The following is a 15,011-nucleotide window of genomic DNA, read 5'->3' on the forward strand; positions in this document are numbered from 1 at the left end:
AATAAGCAGAGGCCACAAGGAAAGAAGACAGGTCTTCTTGTTGACAAAGTGCCGATGCAAATTAGCAGAGCTAATCCATCTAGCAATTAGTTAACCAATCTATTAATCGATCATGCAATTCATTTAGACTTTGGGCTCCTCCTCACACCCACCTCAATACAAACCAATCTCATGACCCTTTCGTTTTCCATGTTTAGCTCTACACGAATAATGAATACCAAATGAATACAAGGATAGCAAAAATTAGATGAAACCTCAAGTGGGAAATTAGCAACTTAGAAATTACAGTGATATAATGGCAGAGAAAAAGTTAAATGATCACCATAAAGAATGCACTGACTGGAATTAACTCCAACGTATTACTTATTACGACGTAATAGCTAAAAACTGTGAAACTTTCATAAGCTAGTATGGGAGAATAATTCCAGTGACCTTGGCTTTAGCAAAGATTTCTTGAATTGCAGATGAGGCAGTTCTAACGCTCTACAAAGCACCACAGAATAACTACATCATCTGACAAACAGGCAGGGTGTTGTGGCACGAGTGGTAAATCACTGTTCAGGACACCTACAGTTCGAGTCCCAGCTACTCTGCACTTCTGGTCCAGCTTCTTGCTAATATGCACTGTGAGAGACAGCAGATGATGGCTTAAACGCTTGTGTCCCTGGCACCACCTAGGACACGTGGATGGAGTTCCTGGTCCCAGATTGTTGCTTCTGCATTTAGAGAGTGACCCAGTAGATGGAGGATCTCTATGTTTCCCTCTCTCAGTCACTCCATCTTTCAAATAAAATAAAGGAGAAAGTTCCTAACACATAGAAATGATAATATGTGAGGAGATGAAAACGCTAATTACCCTGATTTCATCATTATACATTAGATGCATGCATTGAACTATAATATTATACTCCATAAATACGGGCAAATATTATGTCAACTAATGTTTTTAATCAAATTAAAATTTGACAGCATGAGATTTCATGTCACAGCTCTAACAAATTTCATGTGCACCAACCAAAACCAGGCTAGCAGCGTGAATGAGGCCCCATCACACGGGTTTTGCATATGCATTAGAGACAACCCCCCAGGCACTTCCAGTTCAGAACTGCTGTCTGCACACTGGGGCATGCATAATATCCACATATACTGCCAGCTGCCCCAGATGCAGCCCAAACAACTCCAAGTGGAGCTTCCTTTCTGGGATCCCTTTTTCTGTCAGAAATTAGCCACCTGACTGGCTGTGCTAAGACTGAGCAGAATGTCACGGAGAACCATCCCCGTTGCTCACAGCAGAAAGGTGGAGCTGAGAACACAAACAAGGCAGGTTTTCCTCATTTCCCAAAGCACCTACACATAAACACCCAGCTTCCCTGCAGCGCTCTGCTTCTGAACAGTTAAGGCGGAGAACCAGGCTGACTGAAAAAAATCTTGCTTCAAACCACCCAGATGTTGAGTCATTGTTGCTTTCTAACAGAAACTGGGATCACAGTAACCACTGCTCAGAACCCAGACACCTTGTCCTGAAGTATCAGCTTTCATCCCTGCAATGAGGGAAGCTCATGTCCCCATTCAGAGAACCCAAAGCTTAGAGTGGATCTCCAACTTCTTTTCTGAGCCTACATGGCACCCAGTGGGACACTGCCACTCTGGGGATCTGTTCAGATCATGGGAGATGAAATTAGAACATCCTCGTATAGCATATTTCCTTTTAAAAAGAGAAAAATTCAACTTCCTTCCTCTTTCACTTACAAGATGACACTGGCCCCTCCTAGTCTCCAGGGCAGAGTCAGGAGTCCTCTGAGGTGCAAGAAACAGCCAGAGGGACAGTGGGACAAGAAAGGCCGCCAGAAGCAGCACCAGCTTTCACCAGCATGAGGCACCCTGTGGTGGCGTTATGCCTCTTTATAAATATGAAACCTTTTGAACTACAATCACCTCATTGAATGGATTAGAAGTTTGAAAAGACTGATATAAAAAAGGGCAGGGGTTGTAAAAAACCCAATTTGAGGCCACGTGGAAAGGGAAACGGCAGAGCTACTACCTTAGCTACCTGCAAGCTACATCCTCAAGGTATCTCATGCGTATGCAAATATTCCAGACACAGGATGAGCCAATCAGATCTTGCGGAGACAGAACCCACAACTCTCAATTCCCCAGACAATTTGTGATATGGATTTACTTCTTTTTTTTTTTTTAAGGTTTTTGTTTTTATTGAAAGGCAGATATACAGAGAGGAGAGACAGAGAGGAAGATCTTCCGTCCAATGATTCACTCCCCAAGTGTGCGCAACGGCTGATGCTATGCCTATCTGAAGCCAGGAGCCTCTTCCAGGTCTCCCACATGGGTGCAGGGTCCCAAAGCTTTGGGGCGTCCTCGACTGCTTTCCCAGGCCACAGGCAGGGAGCTGGATGGGAAGCGGGGCGGCCCTGCATTTACTTCTAACGTTGACAGAAGGGGAAGTGTTGAGCCAAAAGGACTATTAGCAAGATAGTCTAAAGCAATGTACCTAGATCATGAAAAAAATATCTTTGTTTTCCATCAGTGCCTTAAGCTACACAAATACCCAAGCTTACGTTTTCCAACATTCACTAACCCTGATAAGTAAGGTTTAGGCACTTCTTGGGTATTTCTTCAATTTCAAACTGGTAGAGCCCACATGCATACTTTGCATGTCCCTAATTCAGAAATTAGAAATTCAAAATGCTCCCAAATTCAAAATTTTTTGAGAATCAACATGATGCCTGCCATAACTGAGAAACTCCATGCATGAAACTTTATTTTATGCGCAATTAATTGAATTATATAAAATTATCTTTAGACTATGTGTTTAAGGTATATATATGATACACAAATGTTTCTATGTAAATTTATGTCCCCATCCTCAAGATATCTCATGCATATGCAAATATTCCAAAAACCTATAAGAACTTGAAACCCGAAACACTTGCGGTCCTGAGCATTTCAGATAAGGGAAATACTAAACCTTTACAAAATATACATATATGTGTGTATACATATGTATGTGTACATATAATACATTTTTAAACCATGGAAACAACTATTTTTTTAATTGCAGGGATTCTGTGTTAAGCAAGAAAAAATTTGGAATTGTGACCTAGGTGCCCCAAAGCCAATGCCATTAGCACCTGAGATGAAAGCTCCCAGCTGTTGTGCAGCCACCGTCAAAAGGTGCTGGCTGGAGTCATGTGAGACAGCACAGGGATGTTGCCAGTGTGGAGGCAGGAGCTCTAGAAGGTTTCTAAGGAGCAGTTTGCTCAAAGCAGCCATTTCACTTGGTGTGTACTTTCAGGGACTCAGAAACCTGACCAAGTGGTGGTACACAGCTTTGCTCCTACCTTCCTAGACAGCCACGTAACGCACTTTCTCAGCATGTGAACTTGACCACTGTCAAGCTGGAAGAGGGCAAAAGGAATGGACTTCAAACGGGTGGTTCCTCAAGAAGCAAGCTGCTGCTTCGTGCTGTGGCCAACTCCAGAGCAGGCATTCCGCTGCTTCTCAGCTCCCCCAGCCCCAGGATCACCTGCTACTTGCTCTGAGTGATGCTGATGATTAGGGATGGACATTCAGAGAGAGCTACAGCAGAACACTGTGATATTGGAGTCTTTCTCTGAAAATCCTCTCTGGTTGGTCTTTGTTGGTACACCCTTCAATCTTTTCTTTAATCTTAAGCAACTTCTGCACCTTCCAGATCCCAACAACTTCCTTGTCACCTTCTCAGCTCCTCTGGTCCTTAGGCTTCGCTGCCCCTGCCCCCAACACACACAGCGGTGGCTGCATGCTTCCTCTGCACAGGTCTCAGCGTGCCTCTGAAGTCGGGAACACCCCTAGTTCTGGGATAAGCAGCCATGACGTGCAGTCGGACTCAAGAAGATCGCTCAGTCAACAGCTCATCCCGCCTTATGTAAATGGCAGGCAGTTCTTTGCCCAACAAGGTGCTGTGAAAATGTCAAGAGGCAATCACACTTTTGTACAGAGTCATAGTCTTCAGTGTACTGGGGGAACGTGCAGTTTCAAAGATCCTGTGGCTCATTCTTTTGTAACATGAATAGTCACTTCCTGATTTACCTTTCCTGTCAAAATGATTTTTTACATATCAGGTTTCTCAAAGAGGAAGAAGCCTGAGCATGGCTTTGTCAAGAGCTCAAAAAGCCTGAGGATATATCTCTTCTACCACCCCGAAATGCCCTTTCCTGTTGCCCTCCAGATGCCACAAACCAGACTTTGCTCTGCCCAATAGTGTCACCAGCAGCGTGTGAATACTGAGCACTGTGCTGGAAGTGTGGCTGGCCTAGACGGAGATGTGCCGGAAAACATACGGTGAGATTCAAAGACCCATTCAGGCAAGGGGGAAGTCAATCTCATCCAAAATTTATCATACTGACTGCGTGCTGAAAACAATACTTTGGAAGCACTGGGTTGTATGAATATATTATTCAACTTAACATCATGCGTTTCACTATTAGCTAATGTGACTACTACAACATTCAAAATCACAGACATTGTGTATTACATTTCATTTGGGCAGCAGTGGTCTAGGCTGATACTTGGGCATCAGGCAACCAAGACTTTATAAAGTACACGAAGCAGCCAGAGTCACAGGAGCCCCAGAAGCCTGTGTCTCCAAAAGCCGTTTCCCTGCCTTCAGGAAGCTCTGGGTAGCCACAGCACGGACAGAACATTACGTAAGATTTCAGAAAACACCACTCTTTGCAAAACTACCTGGGGCATGAAAACATTAAGCTAAGTAAAAGACATCAGAGGTGTAATTAGGACAACAGTAAGCAAAATCCATATTTAAAGACCCCGTAAATTACAAAACTTGAGAACATCTCCCAATCCAAAAAAGACTACCCTCCAGCTGCCTGCTGCGCCAAAAGCCAGCCTCCACAAGTTGGCCACATCTACAGTCCTGCCAACATCAAAGCTACAGTTAGCCAGGCGTACAGAAAGAGCCAGAAGAGATCAGAGATCTACTCAAAATGCCAAACATTTCAACTTCCCCCAACTGGTGTTCAAATTTGCAGGAACATCTCCTCCTGTAAAAGATGAGAAAAGGGGTTTGTAGCTGTTGGTTGGCTAAGCCAGCTGCCAAGCAGCTTCTCGTGACTAACTTATCATGGGGCAGGGGCAATGGCATTTCCAAGGCCAGGCTCTCGGACTGGCCCCTCATCCCCCAACCCCCGGCCCCATGTATCTCTCTGGATTTACCCCAGCGCCCCCAAAGGCCTCATGGGAAAATCCCTTATCAGTCCCAGGATGCTCTCCCTCGCCTGGCATCTTGGCTGGCTCAGAAAGCATGAAGGAGAAGGAAACTTTATTATTTTTCTTCACACACACACACACACACACACAGATCCTAACACAGCTTGAAGCATAACCTTGGAGGAAATGGGGGATGCTCCCTGCTTTTCACTTTCCCATGGCTTTTGTTGCATGGATTCTGAAGAAAAAATTTTTGATGTTCTGCTTCAGTCTACTGATTGAAGACAACAGAAAATCAACAAGTGGGTTTTTCACCAGTGAATATTACACCAAAAAAGGATCATGACTGCCAATCATTAGTGACAGGAAGAACACCAGAGATATTCTTTTCTAAATTTTACACATGAGGAACTGGGGCCTGGCAGGTCCCTCAGCTGAGGCTGAGAGAGACTGAGAGGCCTGTACTCGCTCTCCCAAACAACAGACCACAAGAGAGAAAGGAAGTTCTAAAGCAAAAACCACAGAAAACTGAGAGCAGTGAGACAGACTTTCATGCCGCTGGCAGGACTGTCTTCTTCCACATATAGCCTGGTTTCCAGAAGACCCAGGAGCAGTCACACCAGCCTGACCATACAAAAAACCTAGCTTCACAGACAGGCAGTTACCCCAGCAGTTAACACCCAGGCCCCATAGCACCACACCTGCATTTGAGCCTTAGCTCCCTTCTGACTTGAACTTCCTGCTAATGCAAACCCAAGGACAGCTCAACTAGCAGGGTCCCTGGCACCCTAACGAGAGCCCTGGCTCCCAGCTTCAGTGCAAGACCAGCGTGGGCCTTTCTGAGCATCTAGGGAATGAACCAGAACACCTGAAACATGCAAGTGTTTTCTTCCTCTCCCTTCTGAAATAAATGGGAAATATTCTTTAAAAAAAGAAAGGAACATGTTCAAACATAAAGAGGCAGAGAATAGATCAGGGGTTACCTGGGGGAAATGGGTATGAGGATCTCTTGGTGGTGATGGCAATTTTTTTAGTTTAAATGCATTCAATTTAGGGCAGGCATTCAACACAACAATTAAATGCCTGCTTTGAGATACCCACACCCGATATCCGAGTGCCTGGGCTTGCCTCTGCTTCCCATCCAGCTCCCTGCTCACGTGCCACCTAGAAAGCAGCAGGTGGCGGCTCCCAAGCTTGGGTCCCCGCCATTTACCCGAGAAACCCAGACTGGCCAGCTGGCTCTTGGCTTCATCTTGGCCCTGCCCTGTTAGTGGGACTTTGGGGAGCTAACAGCAGATGGGAACCATCCATGTGCCTGTCTTTCAGATAAAGTTAAAACAAATATAAATATGATAAAAAGGCAATAAATTATACACCTAGCACAGGTGAAATCTTTTTCCTCAATATAGCTTTCTTAAAATACAAATTAGCTCTGTTTGATATCTATTTAGGAGTTTATGATTGTAGATCTATTCACTCACCAAAGTGGATGATGGTGTTTGTCCCAGGAGGAGAGCAGTACCCAGGCAAGAGGGAGAATCATTTGGAGCAATGTCCCCTCCCCACGAAACACTGGCTGGTGACAGCATCTGTCAGCCTGCCAGTCACTGGATTGGGCAGGACTCAACTGCACCTTGCAGTGTGGGACAAGCGCCGGAAATGAGTCACGCAGAGCTGAGCAGACCCTCCCCACCCCCAGGACTCACAGAAGACAGCAAGACCCCTGAGGCTGCCCGCAAGCTGTCTCAGGTCAGGTCTTCCAGATTCTCCCCCATAAACTATCCCCAGGCCTTCTATAAACCTGCTCCTATCTTAGCTCAAGGAGAAATTGTTTCTGTTATCAGCAGACAACCCTAATGAACTTGCACATCACCATTTTTAAATCCTCACTCCTCCCAAAATGAGTTACACGAGGCCGTTTTCACCAACCGTATCTGCTTTCTCATCAGAGTTCAGCATCTTGGGTCTGAACTGCTCAGGTCAAGGATACAGATGCCGCCCCATACAGCGGCCATATTCACGTTCACAAAACACACGGACGGGCACTAAATCAACGACCAGAGAGTTCCCAGACGGGTTGGGAACTCACACCATGGTGATCAACAGCCATTCAGCCAGAATACTCTCTCAGAGCAACAAGGAAAAGAAGGAAAGTGATCAACAAGGAAGAAGAAAAATCCCCAGCCAGCTGTGTGGAAGGACAGCGCTCCCACCGCTGCCTGCCTCAACAGCATAAACCACTCTACTCACTGCTTAGGACAGCTCCCGGAGCCTGGCCTCCCAGCCTGTGCCTCTGCGGCCGCACCTTTATCCAGACATCTATACAGAAGACCAGAGGCCCGGGGGTGAGCTTAAATGCGGAGGTGGTCGGTCTGTCACAAGAAGGGGAACACATGTGAATGACAGCCATGCAACCTCAAGCCATAAGGGCTCCCTGCTCACAGACCCCGTCCAGCCTCTTGACCATCAGCCCTTAAATATCCTATCTGAGCAGCCCTTGCTCCTTCCGCTGGTGTCTGCAGGTGCTCCATCAGTGCCAGTGAGCAGGAACAAGATGAAATTGGGCATGTACCAAGACATCACCAACTCTAACCATCCCTTCTCATTCAGGACCAAGAAATACAGGTCCAAGGGCAAGCCACCTTGCTTCACTTCAGCACCAGAGAAAAATTAACAGTCAACACGACCAGCTGAAACCAAACTAAGTTTGATCTAGTGACCCAAGCTTCTCAGAACTACTGTGATCAACCTTGACCTCCATGACCACTTCGCAATGACAGCAGAGGCACATCATGATCAAAGATCACAACATGGTGCAAGCCTGGAAAGGCCACGACTCACGAAGCTTGTGGACTCAGAGTCTCTCCCAGCCTGCCTCACCAGGGACTGGGCTGGGGTACAGGAACAATGGCCTGTGACACACTTCCTGACTCATACTAACCCTTGCAGAGCTAGCACACAGCTCTCTTGAGACCTGGTACTAGACAGGATAGCAATAACTTGGCCAGAAAAAGACTACCCCTCTGATAGAGAGGGAAAAAAAGACTTCTAAGTCAAAAAGAAAATACAGAGAAAGTACACAGATGAAGTTTCAGTTTATAAAAAAAGAAATAGTAGCAGGGCCCAGCGTGGTAGCCTAGTGGCTGAAGTCCTCACCTTGCACGCACCAGGATCCAATATGGGTGCTGGGGCATGTCCTGGCAGCCCCGCTTCCCATCCAGCTCCCTGCCTGTGGCCTGGGAAGCAATTGAGAATGACCCCAGGCCTTGGGACTCTGCACTCGCACGGGAGACTCCTGGCTCCTGGCTTCAAGTTGGCTCAGCATCAGCCAATGAGGGCACTTGGGGAGTGAATCAATGGATGAAAGATCTTCCTCTACCTGTCTCTCCTCCTCTCTGTATATCTGCCTTCCCAATAAAACAAATCTTTAAAAAGAAATAAATAAATCTTTAAAAATAGTAGTGAAAATGAAAGATACTCAGTGGCAGTTCGTTAAGCAGAATAGATAATGGTTCTATGCAAACAATCAGCGAAAGGGCAAGACATGGCATCCTGGGAAATCAATGAAAACAAACTCAGCTTGTAGTCAGAGTGGTCTCGGCACCTGAAGAAAACCTAAGTTCTTTTTACTCAAGTAGAGGAGAGACTGCACATGGATGCTGCTCGCTACAAGCATTTGACAGCTGAAAACAATCCAATGGCTGCAGGGTAAGGAGACCTTCCCACCTTTAGGATGCCAACCTGAGCCTGGACACAAAGGAGATCAGCAGCAACCAGAAAGCAACTCCCACTTGCTGAGAAAACACCAAAGGTTTGATTCAACCTGATACATAAAAGCTTATGCTTTTAAAAAAGCAGCAACTGTCAAATGACTACATATATATTAACTGAAGGACAAATTCTGCAAAATAAAAATGCCCAGAAATCATTGCTTTCCACTCCTAACACCTCCCCATTTCCTGGACGTTTATTCACCAGATACTACACGGAGTATCTGGATAAGGTATCTAAAGGGTTTATTTGAAGTGAATGCACAGAGTGCTAGAGCAGAGGATGGTCTACAATGGAATACAATGGATACAGTTCTCCCTTTCCCTGTGGATAATGCAAAAGGAACGTGGACATGGACATTTCAGTGTGGGAAAGCTCAAACAGCTGTAAGGGTGGGGACCCGATGAGGACAGGGCGAAGTTCAGAGCGAGCCATTCTACAGAGAAGTATGGCGAGGCTGGGACAGCGGGGAGCACAGCAAGTCGAAGTCACAACTTTGGTGTTAACGAGAAAAGTGCTGCCTGGTAAGGAAACCACAGCAGGATGAGAGGAAACCCCTGCGGACCTTTGCTAGCTTCCCTGGAGAAACGCAATCCTTCTTTAAGCTTCCTTTACACTGTGTAGGCATCCTGCTACTGCAAGCCCCTGGAAGACAGAAGGGAAGTGTGAAGTCGGAACTTGTGGGCCTCCCCAAAAAGGTCGCATTGCCCAATGCAGCCTCTTCCGTCAAGTGCTTAGCTGAGCGCTTGGCTCCACCAGGCACTCAAGAAAGGCGTGCTCTTGGGGGGCAGGGGAAAATGCAAGGATGATTTATTTTGTCCAGAAGACAAGCTCTGACACAAATGGAGCTAACAGCAGAAGGCAGCAGCGGAACAAGGGCTCTTCAAAGCGGTGTACAATTGCAAACTGTGATGAGCTTCCTGTATCTAATCTGCAGATAGGATCTAGCATATTTGCAACACTACATTATGGAGCTTATTAGGAAGGATGCACAGCATGGCTTCACTGTTGAGTTTCACCAGTCATGCTACAAGTCTATCAACACAGGATCCACCAGCCGCCAATAAGACAATTGGGCAGGAATTTTCTTAATATTTGCAAAACCTTAATGAAATGTTGTTAGTTGATTATCTGCTTCAGGAATGTTTTCTTCATCAACTCCCATTATAAATACCTTACTACAGTATCAGGAAAGCGCTCAGCACAAACCCACACGGAGTACACGACACAGAAGTGAAGTCAACCTCCCACATGTTCCTTCCCTTTCAAGATTACAATTTGAAGTTGGACAAGTTAAAGTTAGGCAAACAATAGGACGTTAAAAAGCTGTGTTGAGGCTTACATTTTTTGAAACATTTTCCAAAATTGAAATAACAACAGCCCTACACCAAAAGACTTCTATTCTTTTTTTAAGATTTGTTTATTTTTATCAGAAATGCAGATTTTACGGAGAAAGGACAAATAGTTCACTCTCCAAATGGCCCAATGGCAGGAAGTGAGCTGATTGGCAGCCAGGAATCTGGCGCTTCTTACAGGTCTTCTACACAGGTGCAGGGACCCAAGGACCTGAGTCATCCTCCGCTGCTTTCCCAGGCCATAAGCAAGGAGCTAGATTAGAAGTGGAGCAGCCAGAACTTGAACCGGTGCCCATTTGGAATGCTGGCACCACAGGATGGAGGATTAGCCAGCTGTACTACCACACCAGGCCCAAGAATTCTATTCCAGAAAGATGATATAAAAGACAAACGATATGGGGCCCAGTGTTTAAACTCCTCACATTGCATGCACCAGGATCCCATATGGGCATTGATTCGTGTTCTGGCTGCTCCACTTCCCTTCTAGCTCCCTGCTTGTGGCCTGGGAAAGCAGTCAAGGATGGCCCAAAGCCTAGGGGCCCTGCACCCATGTGGGAGACCTGGAAGAAGCTCCTGGCTCCTGGCTTTGGATCAGCTCTGGCCGTTGAGACCACTTGGAGCGTGAACCAGTGGATGGAAGATCTATTTTGCTGTCTCTCCTTCTCTCTGTAAATCTGCCTTTCCAATAGAAATAGATCTTTAAAACCAACCAGCCAACCAACCAACCATATGTATCTTACCTTCCAAGAAAGAATTAGATTTAGCCTCTAAATAGCTCTCTTCCCTAAAAGGAGGCCTGGTATCCTGGGAGAAACAGTTTCTTTCAGGTCAGGGACATTAAAGGTCTTGTCATACTCAGACAGCAAGGAAGCTATTAAAGATTACGAGTGTCCGGTCAAAAGAACTCAGTAGGAAGGGTGGGCACTACAGTGCGGCAAGCTGCCACTTGGGACAGCCACACTTCCTGGTGGAATGCCGGAGTCACGGTCCCAATTCTCCCCTTGGTTTTGGCTTCCTCCTAAGGCACACCATCGAAGACAGCAGGCTCAGGTGCTCCCCGAAACTCGCAGGCAAGTCCCAGATGGAGGTCCTGGCTCCTGGCTTCACATAGGCCCAGATGTGCTTAGCATGGGTATTTGGGTAATAAATCAGTGGATGGTAGATTTCTCTTTCTCTTTCTCTCTCTGCCATTCAAATAAATAAACCTTAAAAAAAAAAAAAAACGATAGGAAGGGAACTTGAAGAGGCTTCCACTGGTCACAAATGGAACAACATCAATATAAACAATCGAAGCAAACGCTTCAGCCTTATACGCTTTGTGATGTGTCTCAGAGTGACGCTTTAAAAAATGATTAGTCACTTTTGGAAGACGCTAGGAAAGCAAGTCACTGTCTTAAAAACTGGTAAATAAAAAGTGAGTCAAATACTTGTCCCATCTTGCCCATATGGATTTAGAACAATCAGAGTTGGTAAAGGAATTTCCTGTTATGGAAGCATTCTACTAATAAATGAAGAAGGCATGAAAGAATTAGACAACTAACACTTTGCAACCTCTAATAGAAGCAAGAACCTGGGCAACTGTCACCAATGGCTGCAGACATTACACAGAGAGGTAGGGTGGCCGTGTGACACACGCACCCCGAGAGACAAGAGGTAACAGCTCTGGCATGTGGGTCCTTACCACCACTGTGGGAGACCCAGTTGGAGCAATCAGCTCCTGCATTTGGCTTCACCCAGTTCTGCTTGTTGCAGGCATTTGGGTCATGGGCCAGCAGATGGAAGACTGCCTTATCTTTATCACTCTCTATATCTGTTTTTCTACCTTTTTAATTCTTAAGATTTGTAGTTTATTTCAAAGGCAGAATTACAGAGAGGGAAGAGAAATTTCTTCTGCCCAGTGGCTCATTGTCTAAATGGCTACAGCTGCTGGGGCTGAGTCAAGCTGAAGCCAGGAGCTTAATCTGGGTCTTCCATGAGAGTGGAGCACTTGGGCCGTGTCCCACTGTTTTCCCAGGCCCATTAGCAGGGAGCTGGATCAGAAGTGGAGCAACTGGAACAAAAACCTGCACTCATCTGGGATGCCTGCATCACGGGAGGCGACTTCACCCAGTACACCACAACACCAATTGTTTAAAAAGAAGAAGAAAAGGCAGGCAGGCAGGCAATCGGGCAGCATGAACCCGAGTTATTAGTACGTATTACAGGAGAAATAGCCCTGCCAATGAAATCACATGGGGAAAGCCAGATTTTAAGACTCAAAGATAACCAACCAAAGAATAAATCTTGCAATGCAACAAACACCTTCTTAAATATTTTAAGTATTACAAATTGCAGATTTGAATTGTCAACTAAAAAAAAAAAAAACCACTTGGTGGTGGTGGTTGTGCAAGTGAAAATGCAGTCTTTATCTCTAGAGAAGCCATGGTGAAACATTTCCGGATTGTTCAAATGCTCTAAATGTGCAAATGGAAAGGTAATATATTACTCCGAAATGAAAACATAAAGAGGAAAACCTTCAGACTGGCGTAACTCTAGCTGGTGCAATAGCTATTTCACAAGTGCTTTGGCCGCCCATGTTGGGCTCAGTGAAGCACTCGGCCAGGAAGACAGTGCCCTTTAAAGGCAATACAATACTTAAAATGCATGTGGATGTGTGTCTATCTGCATGTTCCTGGGTTTCCATACCTAGATTTGTGATTAAGGGGACTGAATATCACTAAATACTTTAAACAACTGACCCAAAACTAGCTTCTTTTTAGTGCTATAGCTATTTTCTGTGAACAACTGTGAAATATAAAGTATCCAATAATCAAAATTGTGACTACCATTCAGCAAGAGATGCATTATAGAAAACAGCCTATGGGACTTTTCCCTGGCACTCCAACAAGCGGTACTCCGGAGAATGCACAAGGCTCAATCCTAACTCCTTCTCAAGAATATACATGAAGTGGGCCCGGCGCGACAGCATAGTGGTTAAGGTCCTCGCCTTGCATGCCCGGGATCCCATATTGGTGCCGGTTCTAATCCCAGCAGCTCCACTTCCCATCCAGCTCCCTGCTCGTGGCCTGGGAAAGCAGTGGAGGATGGCCCAAAGCTTTGGGACCCTGTACCTGTGTGGGAGACCTGGAAGAAGCTCCTGGCTTTGGATTGGCTCAGCTCCAGCTGTTGCGGCCACTTGGGGAGTGAATCATCGGATGGAGATCTTCCTCTCTGTCTCTCCTCTACTCTGTATATCTGAATTTCCAACAAAAATAAATAAATCTTAAAAGAAAAAAGAATATACATGAAGGGAAGAGTGTTTGTTACAGCGGTTGTATCAGCCAATGCTTACCACACATGCCATGTCAGAGTGCATTCATTCAAGTCCTGGCTCTGCTTCCAGTCCGCAAGGAGTCAGATGATCGCTGGAGTACTTGGGTCCCTGGCACCCACAAAGGGCCCTGGATTGAGTCCTAGCCTCCTGACTCTAACTTGCCCAGACCCAGCTATGCAGGCATTTTTGAAGTAAACCAGTAGATGGAAGCTCACTCTCTCTCTGCCCCTCAAATAAAAATTAAAAGTTAAATACACTTTGTTATTTAAAAGACAATGAGTAGCAAGAACAATCCAAGGTGTGTGCTGCACCACATTTCTATGAGGTCAGTCTTGGTAAAGGTCCTTTCTTACGAACGAGTTAAATTTGGGTTTCTTGAGATGAGTTTTGTATAAAGAATGCTGTGGTTTGGGTTGTTTAAATGTAAAAGTGGGATCATGCTAATGATGTGTACCAGAGTCCAGGGAAAGATATGCTAAACACAGCAGGACTCTGAGATCACCTGATTGGCCTGCAACATCACCTCTCCGGGCAGTGGCCCCCACGTTGGGCTGTCTCCATCTACCTGCTGAGTGATCACATCTACGTGGAAGATGGTCTCCTAGGTAACTTAATAGGAAAAACACATGACATTTTTGCTGTTGTTGTTGCTACTGTTTTGTTCAAGATCTATTCACTTTTATTGGAAAGGCAGATTTATGGAGAGGAGAGACAGAAAGATCTTCCATCTGCTGGTTCACTCCCCAAATGGCTGTAACGGCCAGAGCTGAGCCGATCTGAAGCCAGGAGCCAGCAGCTTTCTCTGTGTCTGCCATGCAGGTGCAGGGTACCAAGACCTTGGGGGCTATCCTCATCTGCCTTCTCAGGCTACAAGCAGGGAGCTGGAAGGGAAGGGAAGCAGCTGGGACACAAAATGGCATATATATGGGATTCCAGTGCTTGCAAGCTGAGGGTTTAGCAGTGCTAAACAGAGTTAGTGTCATCGTGCTGGGCACTAACAACCCATTTCTAAACAAAAGGAGGTAGGGAACTACAGACCCCAGGCCCGATCATTCCGAGACACCTCCCAAGGCCACAAGCCCCTGGGTGCACATTAGGAGCACCAACACATTAGCAGCATTAACCGTACACAAATCGCACTTGCTCGTCTCTCACTGAACAGGAAATAAATAAATCCAGATGTCCAATCATGAAAGGAAAGAAGGACTTCTGAGCCCTTGTACCAGTTCAAATTGTATAGGGGTATGGCCCGTGTTCCCCCACTGAACTGAGGGCAGACTGCCAAGCTACTGTGTTGCCTCTATGGACCCAACATAGGTCTGATGCCAGCACACAGTAGGAACTCGCTA

At 45.9% G+C, this 15,011-nt stretch overlaps 1 protein-coding gene across 2 annotated transcripts in view; it reads right to left on the reverse strand.

The window, feature by feature from the left end:
- Positions 1–15,011, reverse strand: part of SH3KBP1 (SH3 domain containing kinase binding protein 1) — a 305,428-nt gene that overhangs the window by 262,323 nt on the left and 28,094 nt on the right. The gene's annotated exons all lie outside the window — the stretch shown is intronic.

The sequence above is a fragment of the Ochotona curzoniae genome, unplaced genomic scaffold, assembly GCF_017591425.1.
Source record: "Ochotona curzoniae isolate NIBS_2020 unplaced genomic scaffold, NIBS_Ocur_1.0 contig_1274, whole genome shotgun sequence".
Lineage (NCBI taxonomy): Eukaryota > Metazoa > Chordata > Mammalia > Lagomorpha > Ochotonidae > Ochotona > Ochotona curzoniae.